The sequence below is a fragment of the Lepeophtheirus salmonis genome, chromosome 8 (genome assembly GCF_016086655.4).
Source record: "Lepeophtheirus salmonis chromosome 8, UVic_Lsal_1.4, whole genome shotgun sequence".
In the NCBI taxonomy this organism is placed as follows: Eukaryota; Metazoa; Arthropoda; class Copepoda; order Siphonostomatoida; family Caligidae; genus Lepeophtheirus; species Lepeophtheirus salmonis.
Window position 1 is genome coordinate 21,449,604 of NC_052138.2, and position 26,491 is coordinate 21,476,094.

The following is a 26,491-nucleotide window of genomic DNA, read 5'->3' on the forward strand; positions in this document are numbered from 1 at the left end:
TGATGCATATATCGTTGAGTCATTTTTCACCACTAAGACGATAATAAAAATAAAGATTTTGTATAATAAAACTTATGTAAAAGTTTTGAATGATTTCGAAAATGTTTTTTAATTTGTGGTTTTTGCTCTGAATTAAGAAATTACTTTTTCAGCCAAAAAAAGGATAAAAAACGATTTTTTTAATTCACATATAACTTTATTAAGGCAAATAAATTATTATATAAAAATATTCCACTTTTTATTTAAAAAGAAGCAACTCAAAGAAATGTTTTTTCTTTTAGTTTTGTTCGAATTTGTATTTTTCCTAGTTTCCATAAAGGATTATTTAAATTTTAGAAACTACTTCTCATGGAAGTTATGAAAAATGACACGGAACAATGTTAATATAGAAACACTATTAACACCCAGATCTCTCATAAACCAGAAGGGCCCTTGAAACTGAGATCATTTTTGCATACTGCGATCAAAGATAAATTATATACTGTCATCAAATTTGTGTTTATAAAAACCGTGTTTCCCACTGCAAAAAATCATTACGTTATTTTCTTTTTTTGCTCCATAGAGTTACTTTAGAAAAACACTCTAATTATATTTTTGATAGACTAGAAAAATGCCTTTCAAAATGATTTTATGCACAATAAAGAATAATGATTTTTTTGTTTTATTCTTTTCAAAATAAAGAACTTTTGACTTTCTTATCAAGGAATAAAACATTATTTATTCTTATAAGTCTGAGTTGATTTTGCTTTTATAAATTCATGGTTTTTGTGCTATAAAAGTATTAGGAAATTTATTTATTTTGAAAAATTATGGATTCATTCATTGTCCAATTTAAAAGAAAAGAAGTGTTTAGACCAGATGTGCCATACGTATTTATTTCCCTGTCTAGATTCATTATTAAAAAGGGGAAAAAAGCTTGATTATTAATATTAACAAACACGTGTTAACAAGACTATAATTTTTGATGAAATAGAAATGAAGATTAGAAATAAAGCAATATCCCGTTTCAATTTCGGATTCAGTCAGTCTGACTTTTTTTTTGAAGATATTTTGAATTTCAATTAACATGGCTCTGCAAAAATAATAAAATGATTGTCCGTAGCAATGATATACAGATTCCAAACAGTGTTGGATATTTGCGAAAACCATGAGATTGACTGTTTGGGTTACTTCTTTTTATATAAAAAAATATATGATGCAACTAAAATTGTACTTTAAATTAAGTTTAGATTCTTGTCTAGCCCCTTCATAATAAGACCAAAATTTATATGGTTATTTACTCTAAATTGCATATACTGAATTGGAGAAACTGAGTATTGTTTTAACATGGCACAGTTGAAAGATGTCTTTTTTTATCATCAACAATGCAACAGTCACTAAATTTACATAAGAATTATAAAATATGATTCAGAGAAAAAAATCAATCATTTTCGTCAATTTTTCTATTAGATATTGCATACACACGGATTTTGAACAGTAAAAGTATTTTTCAAAAGGAGCAATAATTTTGGAATAATACCGTCAGTTTTTTTTTTTTTTTTGCTGTTACTTATACTCTTATGTTATTTATTATTTTATTATAAATTGATATGATTTTATCAAAATTCAGGCATTTTATGATGAATTTGAGATATTGTAACATTCAATACAAAGAAGTCAGTTGTAATAACTTTTGCAATTTTCTTCTTATTGTTTATTCAAGAATACAGAGGCAATTGCCACATTTGACGAGCTGCATACAAATACGATTTATATAAAAATAAATTGCAATTATTAGACAAAAACAAATTTGACCATTCCAACTTGTATTCATTCTAAATATGAAATAGCAATTTTATATCGACAAACATGAAAAATAGCTTTTTCCCCATATAGTTTATATTTTTGTTGTGTACAGAGAGAAACATTTTATTTAATATCAGTAAGCCTTGATAGATTTTTGTCAGTCAGCTGGCGTAATTTCATTCCAAACAAATATAAACATATATCAATCCAAAGCAAAAACTTAGTACACCACACAAAAAAGATTTTAATACTAATTAACAAACTAGAAAGGGTCCTCGAAATATAAAACTTTTCAGTTTAAAAACAATGGTGCAAATATGAAAAACCAAAATAAAAAAATAACTGAAGAACAATTAATAATAAAATAACGTTGAAAGCAAAAGTATATTTTGTTAACTGAAGAACTAGTCCATTCATTTAATAACTCTGATGCATAATTTCACATTGGTGATGATGAGCCTGTATAGTTGGAGTCTTTTTTAGTCCAATTTTTGCATATATTGCAGGACCAACCTTTATTATTTACCCATCTGTATTATGCAAATTAGGGAAGGTTAAGAGTTATATTTTTACAATTTTTCTATAAGAAATGTTGTAGAACACATAATTAGCTGTCGATTTATAAGAAAAACATTGTGCTAGCTGCCACCATAACCACACAGTACGAAAAGAAGATTGAGATTGCAGCTCTTCTCCGCGCGGAATTGTCTCAGAATACCATTGGGGAGTAGTGTGTGGCTGGACTGGACGCTCCATGAATGGGAGACATTGAATATCATCTTTCTTGAGGCCCCAGTCTGTACCCCAATGACCTTCTGAAACAACTCCTAGCAGAGGAGAGCTTCTATCTCAATCCTCTTCTCGTAGTGTGTACTCATGGTGATGACTAGTAAAATGATTTTTTTTTAGCAACTGACAGCTAATCATGTATTCTACAACATTTTTTGAAGAAAAACTGTAAAAAAATTACTCTTTACATTGTATAAGCGACCGAGAAATTCATCCTGACGTCAAAAAGGGACTTTTGATACCCTTAATATGATAAGCCTTGATAGCTAATAAATAGAGAAAAAAATGTTTTTTCAAGCTCCAAACCTCAAATAACTTTAAAAATACTAATCGTCCTCTTTTTTTATGATTATGAAGTGGTATTTCTTCAATTTATGACAAACTATAAATTTTTTGTCATTGGGATCGAAAATAAGGAAATATTAGACTGTTAAAGAAAGAGTCAATTTTTTGTGTTTTTTTTCCACTTTTTCTTCCGATTTTGAAAAAAAAAAAAAAAGCATTATTTTAATCCAAGAGCAAAACAAACAGGTTCTAGTTATTTTGACTATTGTTATTACATAGGGTTTGAAATAACCATAAAATTCGATAACGATGAAAACATCAACTTCAAAAAAGCTCAAAATAAAACGATATACTAAACTCAAACAGATAAAAAAAGAATTATTTATTATTTAACCGATCAAAATATCAATGTTTCACCCCCTAAAGTCGCTTGATATAGGTACATGTCTGTAATAAAAATACTTCAAATAATCATCAGGTGTGGTAGCTAAAAGAAATCGAGGTGGTAGATATTTAAAAAAAAAAAAAAATAGTAGTAGTTCCTCATAACTCAAGCTCTTAAGTAGTCAACATGTCTCTGATGTGTGGTATTTTTTCTTTTTGTAAGAACTTATATTTTTATTGTCAATGAAAGTGATTTTATTACTACATACATATGTGTAAAAATATAAATAGAGTTACACCCAATGAGGAGTGAAATTGTGCTGTTGTTCACTGATACACTCATGTACATCGGGTTAGATTACATTACTACTTTTATTTTATTTTAATATAAAAAAGACAATTAAAAAATGCCTTTAAAAACAGAGAAGAGTTTCAAGAAAGCCACACCTTTTTAATTAATGTTACCTTTGTTTTCTATTCTATATATTTTTTATCCTATTAGTTTATAGAAGCACAGTCTTTTAACTATATATGTGTATTTCAAGAGAGAGGGTTAAGTAAATGTAGGTTGATATTTAAGTGCTGAAATATCGTATTTTATACTCTTGAAGAGTCACAAATCTTCTTCAATGGTAGTGGTGACTATCTCTTGACAAAATAAATAAAATATCTAATGGATTAATTTGTTTAATTAACAAATGCTGAAGAATCAATTTCATGCCCACAAATTAAATATTTTGGTAAATTGGAAACTAAATTTAAAACACGTGTACAACTAATCATTCATGGAACACTAGATGTCTGAAATAAAGACAACATTGATCCTATTCCCATATGATTCATTTTTTTTTCTTTTACGTGTACAATAAGAAATATGGGCTAAATATATAATGTGCTTAACATTTTAAAAATGTCCGGACAATGGGATACTGAAAGAGAAACCTTTGTACATAGATCATTATGGATAAGTATTACATTACAAATATCATTGGAACTTTAAAGTCTTTGTCAAATACATAAGAAATGATGAAAAAATGAAATATTTAGTACCTTTGACTTTGAATAGGCTTTATTTGAAAGTGCTAAAAACTAAATTTAATTGTGTGCTTAAAAAAACAAACATTAAAAGGGTTATCGAAGCCGTTAAATGATAAATTTATCTCCCTTTATTAATTACAAAGAAGATTGCATCAAATTTTACCTCCATGAAATAGACTGTTCTGAGAGATCATTTATATCGATATAAGTTATGCTTTTTTGATCCAGAGGTGTTTGTTCTTGATTCGATTTCGATGCTTGGAAAGTTTTAGTTATATTTAATTTATAAAAAGATAGTTAATTTTTTATTCTTACTCCTTTATAAATTTTTATTGATTTTTTCCAAAAATCATCATTTAGAAACCTCAGTAGAAAATTCACTCATTTTTCTCAAAAAAATACTTTGTGGCTTACAAAGTAAAAAAAAACCCTCATTTCTTCAAAAGGTTAATTTTTAATTTATAAAGGTTTTCTCAACTACAAAAAGTATTAAAAAATTAAACTTTATTTATCAACATTACGTATGAACACACTGAAAGATATGATTGAGAAATGTATTCTTTTCCAAATGATTTACCTATAATATGTTAAGTAAATGTCACTCAGATATGTATAATACAATACAAGCTTGAATGTTGAGTAGAATATTATGCCCATTCATGCTTTCCGTTCTGTTTTTCAATTCATTTGTATTGTTTTTGAAAGACCAAAGCTAACACTTCAGTAGCGAAACCATCGTCACATGATTATTTATTTCAAAAACCTACTTGGATATAATAAATACTTTTTGTCCACTAGGGGCGCTGAATGTATCAAAATTTACTATATAACTTATAACGCAGCTCTATTAATCCACATGACATTAGGATACAGAACGAGAAAAAAAGAGAAGATAAAATGACGTCATCTTATTTATAAAAATATTTTTTTGAAAGAAAAAAGTGCTATTTCCGTAAAAACTTCATTTTAACAAAAATTGATCACGTTATCGTTGTTTCATTTTAAGAAATATAAAAAGAATGCCAAAATAGGAGTAATAAAAGAAAATGAGAAGGGTTTTTTTTGGCATGAACGGAAAAAGTGTGAACGGGTCCAAGTTTGATATATTACATAAGCCATTCAAGCACTAGTTATAACTAAAACATAAATAAAAACTGTTTTAATGTATTTTTCATGTATACTCCTATAACTGTCTCATGTTCTGTAAGACAACACTTTTCATTAACGAATTTTAGTTTTTCTTTTCTTTTTTGAGCGTTGTTAAATACATATCAAGTGTGAAGTTATAAAACTAAAAAACAATAACAATAAGAAAAATACTTTCAAAACATTAATTAATCTTTTTAAATATAGGTATATATAGTTATGTCTGACACAAGAATGATAATCATTGCTTCGAAGAAGGTTTGTTTCCACTTTCTGACGTATTATTAATCCATATTTCGTATGTATTTCCTACAAAAATTCATCATGAACGATGGTGAAGAAAAGTATTTTATAATTATCAAATGATTATTATTAATTTTTTTATTTCATAATTTATTTCCTTTGTCCTTGTGTTCCACTCCATAAGAAGTATACAATGTATATTATATAGAGAGAAAAAGCATGAACGAAGACAATCAATACTTATAGATAGTCATTCACTATGGCTTCAGGCTAGTTCAATTAATCCTTTGTTTTCATTTTGATAATGATGATTTCGTCTTTTTACTTTTTTTTTTTGCTTTATTACTCTATTCTAGAAGAAGCAAAAAGATTGTATATGCGTGGCATATGAATTTAACTAATAATATACCGTCTCATATGAAGGTGAAAAATTCAGTAATACTTTCTATAGTGAAAAATTTATACAAAAAATATTTTGGACAATGATTTGACAATTTAAACTACGAGCACATGAGGATCTTCCTAAAAAAAGTTACTTACTTGTATTATTCCAAAAAAACCATTCGTTACAGAGTTCACATTGAATATCTGGCTAATACTTGTATTAACTCTATAATATCCATTATATCATATTTGATAAATGAATTTTGGAATCTTCGATTAGGGGAGTTTTACTATTTATTGAATCAAAAACTTAATGGATTCAATTGTAAGTAGATCATAATTGTAGCATTTAATAGTGAAGGAATTTCTTACTTATCATTGTTAAATATTGCCTCATCGAAAAGGTAATCTCATCAGGATTAACCCTGATAAAACAACAACAACTGGAGAGTTGTTTTTGAGTAACTAAAGAGAGAAAACTGTCATCGTTGTGAAATAAATTCATGTGTTGCTTTGTTTTTGCAATGTACTTGCTACTGCTCCTAGGCTCAAAATCTAGAATTTGTAGAATGAAAGAGAATGTTATGAGTCAAGAGACTTTGATATAAGAATTACTAATTAATTTTCATATTCTACAAACGAGAACTTTTCTCTGACACAAAATATCTGCCAATATTGTTAGAAATAAACAAAGCTTCCACATGAGAAAAAAGAAACATCACAATAAATGATTTTTTGAGAAGTTTGAGCAAATAAAAAAAAAAGTATTTGTCATAAATGACCCTTGAACATTATTGATGAGACCAAAAAGTCAACAACGGATTAAGGTTAATTAGTTTTGGAGCACAAACGCTTCCCTCACACGTTTGTTACTCATCATCCAAAGTATTACTGTATTTCTAACTAACTGTTTTTTTAGGGGAAATATTTTTTTGTTTTGTTATTCCAAATTGTTTAAGCAATTACTCAACTTCTTTTATAATAAAAATGTATATAAAGTTAAGTTAAGATTTTGAATGTCCCTTAATAACTATAAATATTATTTAGCTCATTTTAATAATCTTGTGGGATAATGTTTTATGCACTCAAAGAAAACAAAGGGAAAACACGTTTGCTTCTTTCAAATATGCCACAAATCAAAGAATATAGAACGAGTGTCTATTGTTCAATTTGACTATCAAGTTTAAGGATTATTGTTATTTGCTATAACTTTTATTGACTTCATTTGTTTGTTTGCTTTTTATGAGCCCTTCCCCCATAAATTAAAAGTGGCGTCACATAACTTGAGTTTTCAACAAATTAATTTTATTTAAATTGAAATATCTTCATTAATATTTGTAGATAATAAAGATTATAGTTGCCACTATTAGTAAAAATGAATATTAATAAATATTGTTGTCACGATATCAATATTTTTGTGTATCGGTATTTTGATAGTTTTTGATAAAAATCAAAACAAAAATGAGTAATTCATTCACTTACAGGAGTGTCCACATGATTTGGTTTTGGTTATTGGGGAAGGGTGAAGGTTGTGATGGAACAACTCGTTCAGAAATTCGGGGGAATACGTCAATGGCGGTCCAATATGTTTTTCTAACTAACGTAATGACGTTGGAATACAAGTTTAGTATCATACCGTATTAAATGCCTCTGCAATCTTGTACCACTTAAGTATGGGTATACAAAATATCACAAGTAAGAACGGATAATAATTATTATATTAGACCACATACTTAATATATTGCAAATGTTTATTCTAACATCTTGATTGCACAGTATATATTTATAATTCATCTTCTAATAACACATTTAGAAAATGGGATTGATAAATATAATGCATATGTAATTTAAATGCAAAATAAATCTATATTTTAAATTATCTTCTAATTTGACTTAAAATGATATGTTTGTTTTCGTATATGTTTTTAAATAATGTTTCTAAAATGCTCAAAATTTGAATTAATACAAAGAAACTAATTGAAGTCATGTAATTAGCTCATCAAGTACTTATGACTTCAATTAGGAGTTGAAATTTTTTTTATTGACATGTAAATATATTTTTCCAAAAAAAAATATTTTATGATTCTAGATCTTGGCTATCGAAAACCCGAAAAAAGTATCTGGTCAAATCAGTAAAATAATGTTGAGAAATGCGTTTGTTTGGCTACAAAAACTTTTCCGTACAAAATGTCGCTTTTTAATTTTATATTACTATTTTTTCCTCGTAAGGTATGCATTTTTTACCTTTGCAAAAATTACTTTTTCAGTTTAATTAAAATGAGGAACTAATGTATGTTGCGTTGTAAGTTAAAGAGTAATGTAAGGCATCATCATTGATCAGAGTGGGGCAATAAGAAATCTCTTAGTTAACTTAATTTGGGAATCAATAGATTTCCTGGTCATCGTTTCTTTATTTGGTTTATAGCTTTGGAGTAGATCATGACCAAAAGGGAAATGATAGCTCCTACATTTAAAATGATTTAACTCATCCAAACTTCTGTAAGGTGGTATTGAAATAATTTAGTTTATTAGTGAAAAATAAGGCTAAAAGTAATTCTAAATCATTATTATTGGTTTTTAATAGTCTTTTATATAAGTTAAAATAATTTCACTATAACAAGTGGGGTATCAAAATATGGCTCAACACATTTTTATTAACCTTAGGGTCATGTTGAATTTTAAACCGCATATACCCATAACATCAATTGGACATGGTTAAAACTTTCCATAAAACTCAAAATGTAGAATATATTAGTTAAAAGCAGTTAGATATTCAGTTTATCATAATTTTTGTTTGTTTTTGTCGTACAATAACAGGTAGGATAACATTAAAAAGGTAAAAAGAACGCTGTTGGTTAATTGTAACAATAATTCATTGTACTGAAACATGCATTTTCCATATAAAACAATAACTATGATTGTAAAAATACAGCCATTTATTTATATATATTTGATTTAGAACTTCAAGAAAGAATCTAACAATCAAAGTAAGATCAAATAAACGACCTTATCCATATGGATGGTCCTTTTTTTGAAACTCACATAAACACAAGTTCCCCTCAACAACAAAGAACTTGAGTAAGATTAATTGAAGGTGTATTTTTTGTGTGTCTCTCTTTCTCTCTGAGTAGAAGTGAAGAAATCATTACTTATTCATCAAACTAAAGTTTTTTTTTCTTTAGAAAAAAAAAATAATAATAAAAATAAATAAGAAATGGTTTTAGGGAGTCTCAAATTGTCATTTGAGAACTTTTTTCTCGGGTTTGGAATCATCTCTCATGGCTTGAAACAAGGATACATCTAAAAAAACAATAAAATACAAAAGTTCATGACCTTAGTAGTGTAATTTATTTTTGTCCTTAACATGATCTTAAATAATATGTACAGTTCATGGGGAAAATGGAGTGAATGTTATCATAAACGGTGTATAATTAGTGGGATCTCTGACACAGACAGTGTTATTTTTGTCAGCTTTAACTATAATAAACTTATTTGACAACTAATATTTTTTGCATGCCAGCGAATAGACAAAGAAGAAACTAAACTATATTTTTGAATGTTTCGACTGGCTTAAACAATTCTTCTTCTTTTTTGATGGAATAAAGACCAAATTAAATGTAACTAAGTCGGGACAAAATGTAATACAATGAAATATGACGAAATAAGACAAAATTTAAATTGGACAAAGTATATAGTTTTATGTAAAATAACGAATTGATTCGAATATAATTTAAACTGAGACAAATTTCAATTCTCATCGCTAGCAAATAACTAACCAAGATATGTCAGATGATAAAATGCTGAACAAAAAAAACCCTATTTACAGTGTTCAAATATTTAAAATTGAATGCCTGAAACAAAAAAAAATAAGATCACTTGGTATCCGTTTGACCACTTGGTTTTTATCTTTGGAGCAGACTATGGGGACTTTTTTTTTTTTGTAGCTTACTCTTTCACAGTCTCTAATTCTTCTACAAGTAATATCTTTAATGCGTAGCGTTGTCAAAACGCTATTTAAACAAGCTAGTTCATAGCTGAAACTGCACTTATTTCTTTTAGCCAATATCTTAGTGTACGGTAACTAACTGCTTTTTAGAATATATATAAATATGTAAATGTACTTTTAAAAAAATTTCAAATATGTTTTTGTATTGAAACGTATTTTTTAGGTATTTTTAAAAAGCTTTTAAATTATATTAAGTCATTATAATAATGCCAGATTTTTATATATAGAGCATTGCCTTTTTGTTTTGGGTAAATAAGATATGGGTGTGAGTTTTCCTACATAGAAATTCACACAAATATGTTCATAGATAGATAACTAATACATAACCTGTTGCGTTCAAAAAATATCACAAACAAACAGATAAAAATATAAGGTATTTGAAATGATCATTTTATAAATGAAGTAACATTTTGCTCTTGCAAAACAATGATATCAATTGACGAAAGATTCATTAGTTTGAAAGAAAAACATAATAGGTATTCGAAGGAAATAATGAAGAAGGTAGTTTGAATTACGTACTTATAACAATCTAGATAAACAGTTGTTTGTGTTTCAATTTTTTTTTGTAACTGAAAAATAGTGACTTATATGGGCAATAATTATGATGGATATTTTTGTCAATGTTACAGTCTTATAAATATATGATGAGTCAAAAAATTATAACCATTTTTGGGGTAAAAAATAAACAATGACTTTTTTGATATGTTTTATTTGATACAAAGTTATTTATAATAATATATCAATTGTATCAAATTCTTGTTTAACTATTTTTCCACAAAAACATATTAAAATATTTGAAATACTTTCATATTATAAATCACAATAGCTCTGGAATGGAACGTCACAATGCTGCAAAGTGCTGCATTGCAAATATTATTTTTCGAAGGTGGTTTTTTATAAGTTTTGCTAAGCATTTATGAAGAAAATGAAACTACGTTCAAAATCTTAAAAACTTAATTTGAATATGATTGAACTTATTTTCCACACAATTATTTTATATTAAAATATATTTTTAAAATTAAAAAAAATATTGTTTACTATCACAACCAAATGTCATTCATTGCTAGTCTAATATTAGAATTCAGATTATACATGTCTTATAGACGCCACCATTCAGTTTCTTTAAAAGTTTAAATGTCCAAAATGAGCTAAATGCATTCAGCGGTTTCGTAGTCTATAGTGGACAAATTATAAAAATTTATCTTGTTAAAAAATGTTGGCCTTACAGAAGCTTTGAGATTTAACTATTGTAAAAAAAAAACGATAGTCTATTTCGTGTTAGGCTATTGACTTATTGAAATTTTTTATTTAATGATATAAGCCTTTACCTTGCTCAGTTTTATTTATGAATTTCTACCCATAAATATTTTTTGGGCGTAACCCCCCAAAAAAAAAAATGATCTTTTATGCCTATAAATCTCATTTTTAGTGTAGTTGATTCAGATCACAAGTAAGAGAAAAATAATGTAAGACTAAAATTTTGTATATATATTTTTTCAAACGTGCTAATGAGGCAGTATTTTTATTTATCGAGACTCCAAAAGACACTCGAGTTCTCGAGGCAGAAAAAAGTAACTTTTGTTAAACACCTTATCCCGAGGGGGTCAAATCCTAAAATAATCGTAATAAATCTAACCTTTTTTTTTATTTTATAGGTCAGAGGCAGACTTAACTCTATAAATATACATTCAAACCTGGTTTAAGCGACAATATGCCGTTTTCAAATTTAAAATTGTTACAAATTAAGAAATATTGTTTTAGAAATCAAATGCAATAAGAGCTCAGCTCTTCATTTCCCCCTTGCCTGACTGCTTTATACAGGTTTGATAGTATACGGGTTTCTATATGAAATAACATTCATAAATATTGGTTGAATTTTGATTCTATGTGACGTATTACTCTCATTTATTAACAATGGAGTCCATATCTTGTTATTACTAGGAAAGTTGATAGCAAATGTATTTCCTGTTGAATGTTTATGTAGATATTCAAAAGAGTTTAAAAAATTTAATTGAAGAATTGTTAAAATCTAATCTCTCGTATGATATAATTAAATATATATATATTTAAAAAATACAATTTAATTAGTGTATTAGTCATTTAGAAATAACATGCATAATCTGTATTTGAGATAATTAAAAACAGACTGCTTTTTGAAAAAAAAGAAGAAAAAAAACTTATTAATATTCCAAGATGAAAATGACACAAAAGGATTATCGTAGTATCGTCGTTCAAAGTGGAAGTGATTTACTTTAACAAAAGTCTCAATTGATTTTTTTTTTTACAAAACACGCCCTAACTAAGTTATTCGTATCGTATAATGAGATGATACTGTTTTTATTGTCTGGATTACATTTATATTTTAACGACCTTATAGATTATAAAAAATTGGATAAAAAGAATGTACTAAATTAGGTTGAAAATATAGAAACAATGAATTTATTGCCATGGATATGTTTAGTATAAGGGAGGGTTGGTTAGCCGTTCACAGCAATTATTGTTCGTAACCATTTATGAAAATAAAGAAACTAAAATTAGAAACACTAATCCGGTAGATTTAGACGTATTCGTTTGTTTACGACGCACCTGTTCATCGGATTATATCATCATAGTTATTTAAGGGACATTAATATCTTCGATAAACCCTCCCTGATTGAATGTATGTAATTGTTATTTTTGAGTCAAATAGTCAAACAACTTCTACATCCTGGAAATCAATTTAAATCCATTTAAATATTTACGAAAAAGATTTTGTTAGTTTATTTTTAGGATGAGTTGACTTTCTTGATCATATATCTGTATGACATTTGATCTTTGTATATATTTCTATTTTTGCAAGCTAATATGTGTTTAAATAATATTGCTTAGATATATTGTCATCTTGAAAAGTACACAATGGTCTATGTGAGATGTTATTATTATTTTTTTTTTTTGCATAAATTTTTTCTTATCAGTAACAACATTAATATATGTCACTTTTCTTAATTATAACCCGTTAAAATGATAAGAAAGTACAATGCAACTTAATTAGCAAAGGTTTCAACAACAATAAAAAGAATAAAAAATGGGTGACTTGTTTTCAGGTTTTTGGATATCACTATTAGAATGATCTATTTACGTACATATATCCATACATATGTTCCGGGTGTGGTACAAGTTTTTGAAACGTATTCAAATGATTGGGTAAACCTAAATAAACAATTTCTCACTTAGGTGTTTCCTTTCAAAAAATATGAACTTCCTATACAGTCAACTTTATTTACTGATATTTGACTAGAAAATATATTTGTACAATTTTTTTCCTCTTAGGGACCTCTTTTAGATTGCTTGCCCAAGTTTCAGTACGCCTGAATCTTCAACAATTCCGCTTTTTGGGCATCCAAATCACTGCTTTGCATACTCCATTGTTTTTTTAATAATCCACATGAAAAAAAAAGCAGATATTTAAATATTGTTCGTATTTATTCGAGAGACCTGAGACCTAGGAGGAAAACATGAAGATGCATGACATGCTTTCAGAGCTAACCACCCCAATCACTATAACGTGGGCTGTGAACTTTATTACTATGACTACGTGCAGATGGCCTACCACCTGAACGCCTCACTGAGTCCCAGAATTCGAACAATCCTTATGTTGTCACTCTGCGCCTTTTCCAAGCATTTAAGACAACAAACTCGACAAAATGGATTCCATTTTTTTCCAACTAGTGCAGGTTTGAAGTAGCTATATAAGAAAAAATAATCAATTGTCGGAGTGTCTGCGTTTGCCCAAGAGGGTGCACCAAAGTAGCAGCTTAGATAGCTTGTGCATCTTTTATATATATATAGGACTCCAGTTATGATAAATAGGTTGCACGTGATGTATATACCATTCTGAATAAAGATCAATATTATCTTCATATTTGAGTAAGTAACATATGGAACACAATACATTAATGAATATAAAATTGGTTAATTACTTAAAAAAACATCAATAATACTCAAAAATTAGTTGCTCAAATTAAATAAGCTGTACATGTGTATGTATGTAGTTTTTGTAATTACTTTGCGGTTTATTGCAGAATAGATTTATAAATATATAATTTGTTATTCAAGAATTATTGTTAAACTTAATTACTCAATAATAATATTTGTCCTCTTAAAATAGATAAAATAGGATAGATTTAATTGATAAAATTTGTAGACATATTTGCTTTAAATTTCAAAAATTATATAAGGTATGATAATTAATTTATAGTTTGAAAATCCCATTGAGCGAATTGATATCTAGTTCCTCAATCAAAAAGTAATAAACTATTTGACTTCCAGACTGAGACAATTGAATGTTCAAGTTATAAAAATATTCTTTCATAAATATTATTTGTCTTTTTAGTATTTGAATACAATAAAATTAATATAGTCATCATCACCAGAACAATCGAAATAAATTGCAATTTTGAAGCATTTTGAATGTTTAAAATTAGAAGAAATAGAGGAGGTAGATATTTATGCAGGGCTAGTAAAATTATTAGCCCAACGTTTTGTGGCTGTGTTCTTACTTTTTCACTTGGGATAATATAATTTTAGACTTCCTGACCGACGAGCTTCCTAAAAATATGCCCAATATCTTGGCTGGGAATGAGTGGAATCCTTTTGTCTCGACAGAGTACTCCATTTCTGGATGTTGAGCACAAGGTGCACAGGGCATATTATATACAAAATAGGAACAACAGTAAGTAAAGAATAGGAAACTGTGACAGAAGAGAAAATATTTATAAATGAATAGACTACAGCAACTGGCATTTTCTAATTTGAGAGAATAATTTATTTTTTCTACTTGGTCTGTGTTCATAAAGTTCGAAAATTTTTTAAATGTAGTATCATGTGCATTAAAACAAAAACAAAAAAACATTCTATTTCATTAGAGGGTATTGAAACCGGAAAAGGCCTCCTAAAGGAGTTTAAAATTTTGCAACACCTTTCATGTATTACTTTTCCTCCAAATCCAATTGATAATAATTTACTTATATAAACATCTCCATTATTAATTGCTACTACTATTTTTTTCCATATCAATAAATATTTATTTAATTTGGAAGACAAGTTATTTTCATGGCCACAAGGTTAAATTTACATGCATACTTATACGTTACTTATAAGCTTATCACGACTATTCTTGTTTTTATAATAATTAAAAAAAATCATTAATATTAATATCTTTATTCCGGAAATATAATAATTAAATAATCTCTGCATTAAACTCATGATAAACTTATAAAAGGATTATTCTAGCTAAAAAGGATTTCAATGCAAAGTTTTTAATAGCTTTATTACTATTTATATAACTGATGCAATATTAATCTCTATAAAATAGTTATGTTGCCTCTCTGTATGTGTTTCTTTAACTTGTACTTATTTTTCTTTATAGACACAAAACGAGTAGAAGAGCCTAATGTCTTTCTACCAACTATCATATAATATGTCTTTTTCAATGGTTATTCAGCTTTTGATAATGAAAAGTCTGAATGGCCTAGCCTTATAAAAACTATATTGTAGACTTTTCGTATATTTTATACTAGAGATGTTCAAAAGTAAGTCTTACAACCACATCATTCCAGTCGAACTTTACAAAATGACACTTTTATATATACATACATATATGATAAAATGATTGGCAATGTTATAAAAAAATTCTTAAAATTATCAGAAGAAAGATATTTTGTAGATCTTTAATATTAATTCAAGAATCTCAAACACAAGTTTATGAATAAAAATAAAAATGTGGTACCCTAGTTTGAGCCCCTTTATGATCTCTGAACTGAGAAAAAAAATGACAACATCATTCTTTGAACTTATATTATCATAGAGGAGTGAGGTCCTAATATGTACCAATATATTGATAGTAATTTTTTGAAAGATAAAAATATTGGCTTATATTTTGTGAACAACTTCCTTCTTTAAAATCTTAGTTTTATATAAAACTTGTTACAAGATTAATGGAAAAGTAGACGTATTTAAATGGTTTCATAGTTGAATGAAAAGAGAAAGAAAGTCATTTTAGGAAACATTGCCGAAATGACACTTTACCCAATGGACAGTTTGTCCAAGGATTTGAGTCCCTTGAGTGGCTAGGCAATGCAGCCTGTTTTTACTCTTTGTTTAAGAAAAACGGTTCATAAAGAGACAAAGAACCGTCGTTGTTATCTTCCTATTCAGATTCCAGATTGCTCCAACTTTACTGAACTTTACAGTTTTCCTCGCTTACATCTCTCATTTCTTCGTGCTCTCCTACGACCCGACCTTTAGAGTGCCTCCCCTAATCCTCTCAGTGGTTGGCTTCCCCAAAGCCAACCTCCTCTTCTTTCTAAACATCCTAGATCATAAGGGGGTAAAAATCTGAAATCACTACTCTTCCCTGACCTGATGCTAATTGTTATTTTGTATACTTGTTCGTCCATCCATGGCCACTTTTTCCATTCTATCGAATCCATTGAGATAGAGTCTCTATGATCGAATCACTGTAGTATTTGTTTATTATTTAATTTATTTAAAGTACGGTATAAGATTCGAACTACATGCTACTGTGTTGTGTTCATATAATGATCAATAATGAATATTATTTTTTGATGCATCCTCATAATTAAATGCATTAATAAAATATTCATTAATGAACACTTAATTATTGCAATTTGTGACAAATAATTAAACATTTTATCTTTTAATTTTGGAGTAACATGGATGGGAATCATAATCACATAGTATTGAAGCATCAATCATCATCAAATATATTTGTTATTTTATTCGGTAAAGTGTGAATTCGGTCAAATGGATTTCGGCAATGTGTCCTAGAATCAGGAAATGTAGTCCTTTATTATTTTGTTAATAATTTCATATTTGTGGATAACAAATTTGGGATTTTGCAAATTTTGCATTGTATTGATGTGGTGAACCGACATTGAGGGATCAATGGGCATAATTATTCAGTTGATGTGGTAAGGGACATGCCTACTGCTTCCCTTAGAAATAGTAATCACTTCTCTAGTTTCCTTTTGGGACTTATACAAGGTCTTCCTTCCCAGCTAATATTTACATCTATTACCCTGGGCTGTAGTTTTGGCCAGATATTAGATAGGTGATCTATAAAATGTGGCCAAAGTCAAAGTATATTTGGATAAGTTGAAGAAATATGTTATAAGAAGAGTTGTCATTTTTGTTCGGAAAAGCTGAGTTAAGAAATTAGAAAAGGAAATACGGTTGTTGCGTGTGCTCATTCTTCTTTTTTCTTCATTATATAATAGGTCGTCGTGGTGTTAACTTATCCCTATTAAGTCAGAATTATCGCTATATTTGGTTTAAATTGTTTAAAAAATGTATAATATATATATATATATGAATTGATAAATAACTATGATATTTTTCCTGAACTAATGTAATTGTAAATGTAGAATACTCGCGTTTTTATAGCAGTAATTCATTTTCTTCCACCAATATCATATAATAAAAAGTAGAATTAATTCCATTGTATCGCTCCCGCGTTTTCGTTGTGCCCTTTCCCCCTTGCAAAGATATCAACTCTAGATAAGACACAATCCTGAAAATTATCTAATTTTTTTTTTTTTGCATGATCTTCTTGTTTTCTCGTGAATTTCTTATGTTAGTCAATTATATGAGTGTATATTTTGAATATCAGATGTTTGATTTACTTTGAACAGATATTAATAAGCTTCAACTTATCACATATTTCCATTCATTTGATAAAATTGAATTTCTATTATTATTAGAGTTGCATACAAATAATATTATTATTTTACTTTTCCTAGATCATATCGTGTCCAAACACATTTAAATATGTTATACGTAGGTGTTACAATTATACAAGTATAATTGTTTTTCTATGAATGCATGATAAATTGTCAAAATAAACATATAATGAAGAAAGTTTTTTATATTTGTATATTTAAGTATGTAGTAAAGACTTACTATCAGACCTGTATGTATAAATTAGACTGCCCCTTTTTCGGGTTGATTTTTGTCACTCTGTGTACAGATTTTTTCTGTTTGGGACAATTATTAAACTAACTTTTCCTAAGTTTAAAGAATATTTTTGGCGAGGTATTTAGCATTTTAATTTGAAAAAAATGTAATTCAGACGACAAAGTGCTCTAAAGAAATCATGACAAGGAAAAATGGATGTGTATATATACTTTAAAGACAATCCTAGATCAGATAGAGTAATTGTAATACTATAATCCATAACCCAAAGTTTGTTGACCATTTTAAGCACGGTACATGTCGTTTTGATTTGAAAAAACTGTGGCTCAGTCGACAATGCGTTCAGAAATAATTATTTTTTAAAAAGCAATGCGTATAGATTCGATTCACAGTTTCTTCTAAACAAAGAAATTTATAAAAATATTTCAAAGACAGTTATAGATAGGAAGGAACTTTTGTTATACTATAATATTTACAAATACTTCATTGATACAGCTCTATCGAAACAATTAAATATTTTATTTCAAATGAATGAGACTTGTGGGCCAAATTGGCTAATATTAAGCCTCTTAATACAGTTTCCCTATTAAATCAAAGATAATTCTTTTTTTATAGTGTGATATGTTACATATGCTTGATTATGGAAAGAAATTACAAATCCTTGAACACTTAAATTAAAAAAAAACTGCGTAATATTTTTATAGATATGAAAATTACTAAAAAGTATAATTTTTGACCCATAGCATCATATTTGGTACAGTGTAAGAGGCGTAAAATTAGTACATTTTGATTGCAAAATATAGAACTATATCGATCCTTGATATGGAACTTAAAATCGTTCCCACATCACATACTGTCCAGTTGTGTCTGGGGCATTGTATTAGATATGATGAAAGTCCTAAATTTTAAGGCATCTTCTTTAAAAGTATTTCAGTTTAATAATTGAATAATTTGAGAAAACTTTCAGTGTTTTTAAAAGACGGGAATAGTAAGCCATTGTTTCTAATTTTAGCTTCATCAAAGTTTAAATTCTGCTTAAAATCGTAAAAAAATAGTTAATGATTACTCTACGGTTAGATATATTTGATGACGCCATTCATCAAAGATTTTTGAATAGAACAGCTAATGCATCAGATCTGGACGTGTCTTTTAAATTTAGGAGGGGAACTGACAAAATTTCTCCTGAAATTACTTTTTTCCATATTAATATGTCTTGTAGAACGTCAAAAAAGGTCAAAGAGAAATTAAACTCTGCCGGAGTCAATTTTTGGATTTTTCAATTAAACAATATTTATATGCAAGGTACCACTGTTTTAGACCAAAAACGGGACAATCTAATGCAGAGATACATAAATTATTTATTAAAGTGGCATGAAAAAGACTAGATACATTTTTTTAAATACTATTCAATTATGCATTACTTTAGTTTTATCAGTTAGTAGTAGCATGTTTCCCACAACTCATTTATCGTTATCTAAATTAAAACAAAAAACAACAACCAAAAAATAGTGAAAATTTCCACTCTATTTCGCAAAAAAACTGTTAATATTTAGTTACACATATGTAGGCAGAATTATTTTATAAAAAATATGTACATACACATGTATGTCTGTAGATAAATATTTATATAATTCTAGAAAATAAATGAAGTCCCTATTTCAACTGTAGGCGTTGTGTAAGTCACAATTTTTTGACCTTACATACAAATACTTATTATGGATATGTATATTCCAAGTAATTAGAGAAGTACGATTATTACCAACCACCTTAAATATGCGTATGGTTTTTGATGAATTAGCATATTTAATGTCTATTAACTCATACATATATGTATCTTTCTTCCATTCTTCTTCATAATTATTACGAAAATAGAACTCGTATTTATATTTGGCAAAACAATTATCAAAAGTCCCTGGGGTCTATGAATTTTTTAATAAGCATATTTTTCTCCCAAATTTTTTTAATTTGTACCTCACTTAAATAAAGATAAAATATTCGATTAAAAATCTGTTAGTTATATTTCCTTATCTTATAAATAATATGGTGAAATTTTGACAAAATTTTGTTATAGATTGTAGTATCTTGGTTTAAGTATTAAATACAACAATAAGTGATTACCGAAAATCACTTTTTTGTTTGGTGTGTTGTAGGTCCTAAATAGCAAAGTTTTGTTCTATAAGGGGATCTTTATTTATTTAACGTTAAGTAATAATAATGGTGAATTAATAAAATTATTATTATTTTTTTTCTAAATAAATCAACCATTAAACCAGTTAAAAATCAGATCTCTAAAGTCGATTTATTTTTTGAGTAAAACAGCCCTCAAAAAAAGTCTATAAAATTAGTAAAAACTAAAACAAATGTATCAAAAAAACACAGTAAAACAAAGGAAATTTAAAAATTTGTTTTAACAATATGTAGAACTTTATCGATATCTATCATTGATCTTCTTTTTACATCATTCAATCAATATGCAATAATTCATATATTAACAAAAAAAAGTCTCTACTTTTGAATCAGCACATATTTTCTTCAAGAGTTTAAAGAATGTAAACGGAATTTTAATAATGAAGTGATTAACAAAGATAAGTTAAAAGGAAGATAAAAAGGGAGAAGTTAATGAAACGGTCTTAAAATACAAATAAATATTTTAAACCATCTATTGGGTGGTTTTTCTGAATAGAGATAAGGAAACACGTGTCTGCCAAAAATGTATACTAATACAATTATATTTGATTTAAAAAAAAAGAATAAAAAAGTTAATCGTTCACTTCCGATGCGAAGAAATTATTACAAACAATAATTTTACATACAAGGTTGATTCAATTATGAATTATGATAAGTAAATAATCAAATCTCAATGTGGTGAAATGTGAATTAAACACTTATTAATACAATGGTTTAGAAAAATAGAATTTAATATTCAAGACATGAAATCTTTTATAAAATATACATTTGTTGGTATTTTTCCTTCAATTAAATATATATTGAAGGGTTAACTATCAAATTTCTTTAGATATTTGCAAGATTTAAATATATAGATGCATATATATATATATTTATTTGTCCATCATGAAATACTTCGTTTGAATATCAAATTATTTCATGAGGATTCCCAATTGTCACTTTTTTCATTTAATTATTCAGGAAGGTCTATGTATTTTTTGTATCATCGATCATGTTGGGGAGTTTGTAAATTATTTCAGCCTTTTTTAAGAGTTAAAAAAACAAAACAACAAAAACCAGAGAGATTATAACTCAATTTACGAAAATCCCTAAAAAATATAAATGAATTAATATATTTTTAGATTCTAATTTCCTTTTTCCTTTGAGTATTTTTAGAAACTCATTTTACAGCATTTACTTCGAAACAAATGAAGAATAACAAAACATATGTACTGTGGTGAGTAAACACAAAAATAATCTTGAGCAAAAACTAAAAAAATTATATGCATATATATTCTTACATAATATATATAGATACAACCCAATAATTCATAAACATATTTCGACTTTTATTTGAATTTACGGGATGAGTCAAATACCAAATAATGTTTAATTCAAAAAACGAGGGACATAATGATATTTCCATAAATCAAACAAAGTCTATAGGTTGGGAGCATAAAACCTTCAGTAGCATTTAATTACAATTTTATCTCTGTTACTTATAATTTTGAGGTTTTTACGTCACCAAATGACAGAAAAAACAAAAAAAAGTTCGTTTTTATTCCATTTTTCTAAGTGTAAAGATGTCGGAGTTTCAACCAAAAATATGTCCATTACAGCCCCATATAGCCAAGAAGAACCAAAACTTATCCAGCAACAATATCATGGACTTCCCGCTTGCCTCCATGTGGCCCTCCTGCAGGCCTGACCTCAGCCCACTGTACTTTTTAGTTTAAGCCGTTTGGAAAGAATGTCTGGCGCATCTCTCATCCAAACTTGAATTCGCTTCGATCTGCCATAATGACAGCGTGGTACGCCATAGACACTGCCTTTGCTTCACCGGTATGTCGAGATATTGAATAAAAAATTAAGGAAAATATAATATTCAAACATATCACAAATTGATATGAAGTTGTATGTTATTGATTGCATAAAAACAACTGTTTTTACAAATTAGTCATACTAATGAAAGTTTTGAATCCCCATTCTCTATTAATTTAAAGTTATTTCATTGGGACGATGAATTTTATGTCCTGTTGGTGTGCAATTTACAACCCCTTCAAAGGATTGGTTCATAGAATTTGATAATAATAATTCGTCAAAGAATAGAAAATATGCATTACAAACTCAATTTTGATAAAAAATATTTTAGCTACCTATTTTGTTAATGGGCTACATATGCAAGCATATTATAACAAATTATTTTCCATCTTCCTACATATCCTGCGTGGCTTATGCTCAATTTCCGGCTTAATGCTGATGTGTCCATAATGACTTGCCTCTTGTCTTCGAATATCATTAAAAGTTATTTTTTATATACGGGTTTATATTTATATATTATCAAGTTTTAATGAATTTTAATTTTCTCCCTGTTGTTTTTAATAGGTCAAACACTCGTCTTTACTATGACGGATCATTTTTTTTCTACATGTACTTGTATGTATGTATACACGTGGGTGGTCACCATGTAGTTGTTTTTCCTTCTAAATTAAACCCATGGTGATACGTCATAACGTACGGCTAAGGATACATGTAGGTGATAGCACATCCAGCTCTGAATAAACCCGCAGAGGATTCATGTGGTCAAATATACGACAGTAGTATTTCTAACAATTAATTTCTCAGAAGTAGGGGTGCACAAATGCATCGGGATCGGCAAGACTTGGCTTTCTTTGAAGTAATCTAAATCAGTTATAAATCGGCTTAATACAGCCGATTCCACATATACCTTCCACATATACATTGTGCATTAGAAAATCATTCTGTTTTTGATAGTAAGATATAAATCAACTTCATCCAGAACAACGTGTACATGGGATCAGTAGTATTTTTATTAAAAATATACCTTATAACAATAATTATTTCTCTAAATATCCCTCTACTGCGGCAAAAATGGACAATAGTCTGGGTCTAAAGGTCTTGTACACCTTGATGACGTTGTCATTGGACATGTCAGCCCAATCCTTCTTGACGAAGGCCTTCAGGGAATTAACATTGCGGTGGGATATTTTGTAGGCCTTGTTCCCTACGAACCCACCTATTCCATAGTCCAGTGGCGAGCAGTCTGGCAATGAGGGAGGCCACAAGTTCGAAGGCTATAAATTGTTGAGATTTTACTCGCAGCTAGCTTGAGTTGTTATGACCGTATGAGTGTTGTTGCAAAATGTAATCTCCTTTGGAGTAGTTGGCATCCAACTTGGGCTTCACAAACTTGTTTACCAGCTCCTGTTTGGCGAAGCACCATTTTCAAAAGCCAACTAGATCAAGAAGTTAAAATATTGTTGTATCTTAAACTTCCTATATTCTTGGAGAGGATCTTGCCATTGTTAATTAGCCTACTTACATTACTGACAAGTTCAACAGAGCGATTAACAATATCTGCGACATATTTTTGCCTTCAGGGTTATTGTTTGTTGACGTATCGCAAACAATAATACAACGTTTGAAAGCTGAAACCTTTTGAAACGATTTCTTATTTATAAACTAACATCGATTGCAAGTAATAATGGTTATATGGAGCTTACGTAGACTGTATGCAAACTTATTTTTAAAAATTATGAAACACAAAAGAAAATCTAATCTTATAATTTAAAATGGTCAACCAATGAAAAAAAAGTAAGGATCATAGTATAAACCATGGAATTGTAGATACTTGGAAGTCTATCGACGTCATTTTGTTTTCATTTTTTCCCCACGTGAGTCATATATCCTCCTACTTATTCATACTTTATACACTTACAGTTCTTAGCTCATAATTTTTATTTAAATTGCACCAATTGGAAAAAATGGAATCAATTGACGAATTCATTTTCCAAAATATTTTGAATAGTAACAGATCCCCCTTGGAATGCACGCTGGGAGCAACAACGTAAAAGTTACTCAAACTCTGGGACTTGATGAGGCATTCGTTTGCAAGGGTATTTTAAGGCCTCTAAGTGGGATTTTGAGGCAAAAACTATACAAAAATGTATGAAATGTCTCCAAATAAACTTTAGCTACTTTATCTCACCAGATTTTTTCCCTCCAAACTCGCCGAATCTGAATCTGATGGATTTTTTTTGTCGGGGACACGATCGAATGACAAACCAACCGAACGTCGTGTAACAAGTTAGACGATCTTATCAGTTGGATCAAGAAGGAATTCTAGGATTTGCCAAGGGGCGAAGTAGTGCAGGCCTGATCGTGCTTTCAGTCTCGAATAAAGACTGTTATTGAGACTGGAGGTGATTTTATAGAATAAAATAAGAATCCGTCAAGCTTTCGGAACTTGGTTTATTTTTTTAATCTGATAACTGGTTGGAGAGAAAATTGCATTTTGTAAAAAACAACATTTTTGCAGCACAGATAGCTTGTGCACTCTGAAGTGGTACGCGTACAACTTAAAGGGTGCTCATAATATCTCTGTTTTTGTGGAAGCTTTAATAAGAAGGGAAATTTTTGGTGGCCATGCAAAAATATCTAATTAAAAAAAAAAGAAATTCTAAATTGTCAAATTTTAAAAGTTATAAATAATGTTGATAATTGGATATCTTGATTTTTGTCAAGAGCTTTTAATTTGGAGTTTTTTGTAGCACTGTTCTTTCATGCTTATTTTCAATATTTAACTCATCATCGAAAGGCTATTATGAGCTAATAACAATCGATTGTGGAAAAACAAATTGAACAATTATCTTGCATCCACGTGTTAAAGGAACAAAATGACAAAAAAATCATTATTTAATTACTGTTTGTTACTCAGTGCTTACTGAAAATGGAACGATGATTCACTACCACCACCGTTATTATAACAAGAGGTTTAACATAATTTTCGTCTCTTCAAAATTAACCTTGATATATGTATGTACACACTTGTAAATATATGTATCTATGACATAAGCTTCTTCCATTTAAGGGAATGTGATATTTAATCATTTAAACCCACAGAGCTCTTTAAAAAAAAGTTAACGTTTGAAAATTAGGGCTATTGTAGAGGACAAAAGCAAATTTATTCTTTCAAGAAATGTTTTTGGCTATGAATACTATGTATATATGTACATCGTATATTCAAAATTGTGGACATGGGTGTCACTAAATGTAATACTTACTATAACTTACAAAGGTTTTTTTTTCTTCACATAAACTGTGTTTTTAAGGTGGAAAGACATAACTTTTAGTGAATATGATTAAATTTTAAGTTAATATGATTAAATTGTAAGTTCTTCATGCATACAAAGGTATTATAAATTACTGTTCAAACCGAATTGTCTCATAACTACTCTGGATTAAGAGTTATAAAATAGTTTATTGAGTAAGATTTATTGTCTATTGGATACATATAAAAACTATACAAAATTGATTAAATATGTTGTCCTTTGAATAGACCCCAGTCTTAAGTCTTGTAAAGCAATAACACAGTAGATTTGCATACTGTACAGTAAACCAGTATAATTTTCAACTTTTTTTGAATTTCGATCACTGGTTGTCCGGAAAAGTCGTCATGTGATATGAAAATTACGAATGCAAATTTAATTTTTTTATTATTTCATTTTTAGGTAGCACATCTTGTCAAATTTTGTAAATAATCAAAATTGATTTGCCAATAACGGTTGAAATACTGCATTAATCATTATGTAACTTAATTTATTTATTTGTAGTTTAAAAAGTATCCATCATAATTAATTTAAGTGTTTTTCTAAATCTCCTCTATGGAGTAAAAAGATACATTTTTTTTAATATTTTCCTTCTGAAAATGTAAAAAAAGGATGCACGCTATACGGGCATCATCAAATTTTTCTCACTTTTTTTCTTTTTTGCTCAATAAGACAACTTTAGAAAAATAAAACTTTTTGAATACTTTTTATAAGATGAAAAATGGCTTTCAAAACTATTTTATGGAAAATAACTAAAAATGTGTCCTTAGTATCTATAGTCACTAAGTAAATAGTTTTTGCTTTTTCATAATTTCATCGAGATGTACTACCTAAAGATGAATCGTAAGACAATAAAATTTTGCAAAGGTAATTTTCATATCCCAAAGTAACGTATCCGCTCAACCCGTAATCGAAATTCAAAAAAAAGTTAAAAATCAATCCGGTTTACTGCACAACTTGTTTTTGAGTATTATCTAAAGCAGGCTTTGCAATTACCACCAACTCTTGGAACAGTATTGGCCTTCTTCTATAACTAAAAGACAAACTATAAGGGGTTGCAATACAGAAAAGAAGGGGCCCCAAAATGCTCAAATCATACTCGCACCTTATTTCTACAGTTTAGAAATTATGGCGTGTGATCCATCCTATTGAAAGTAGTTTGTGC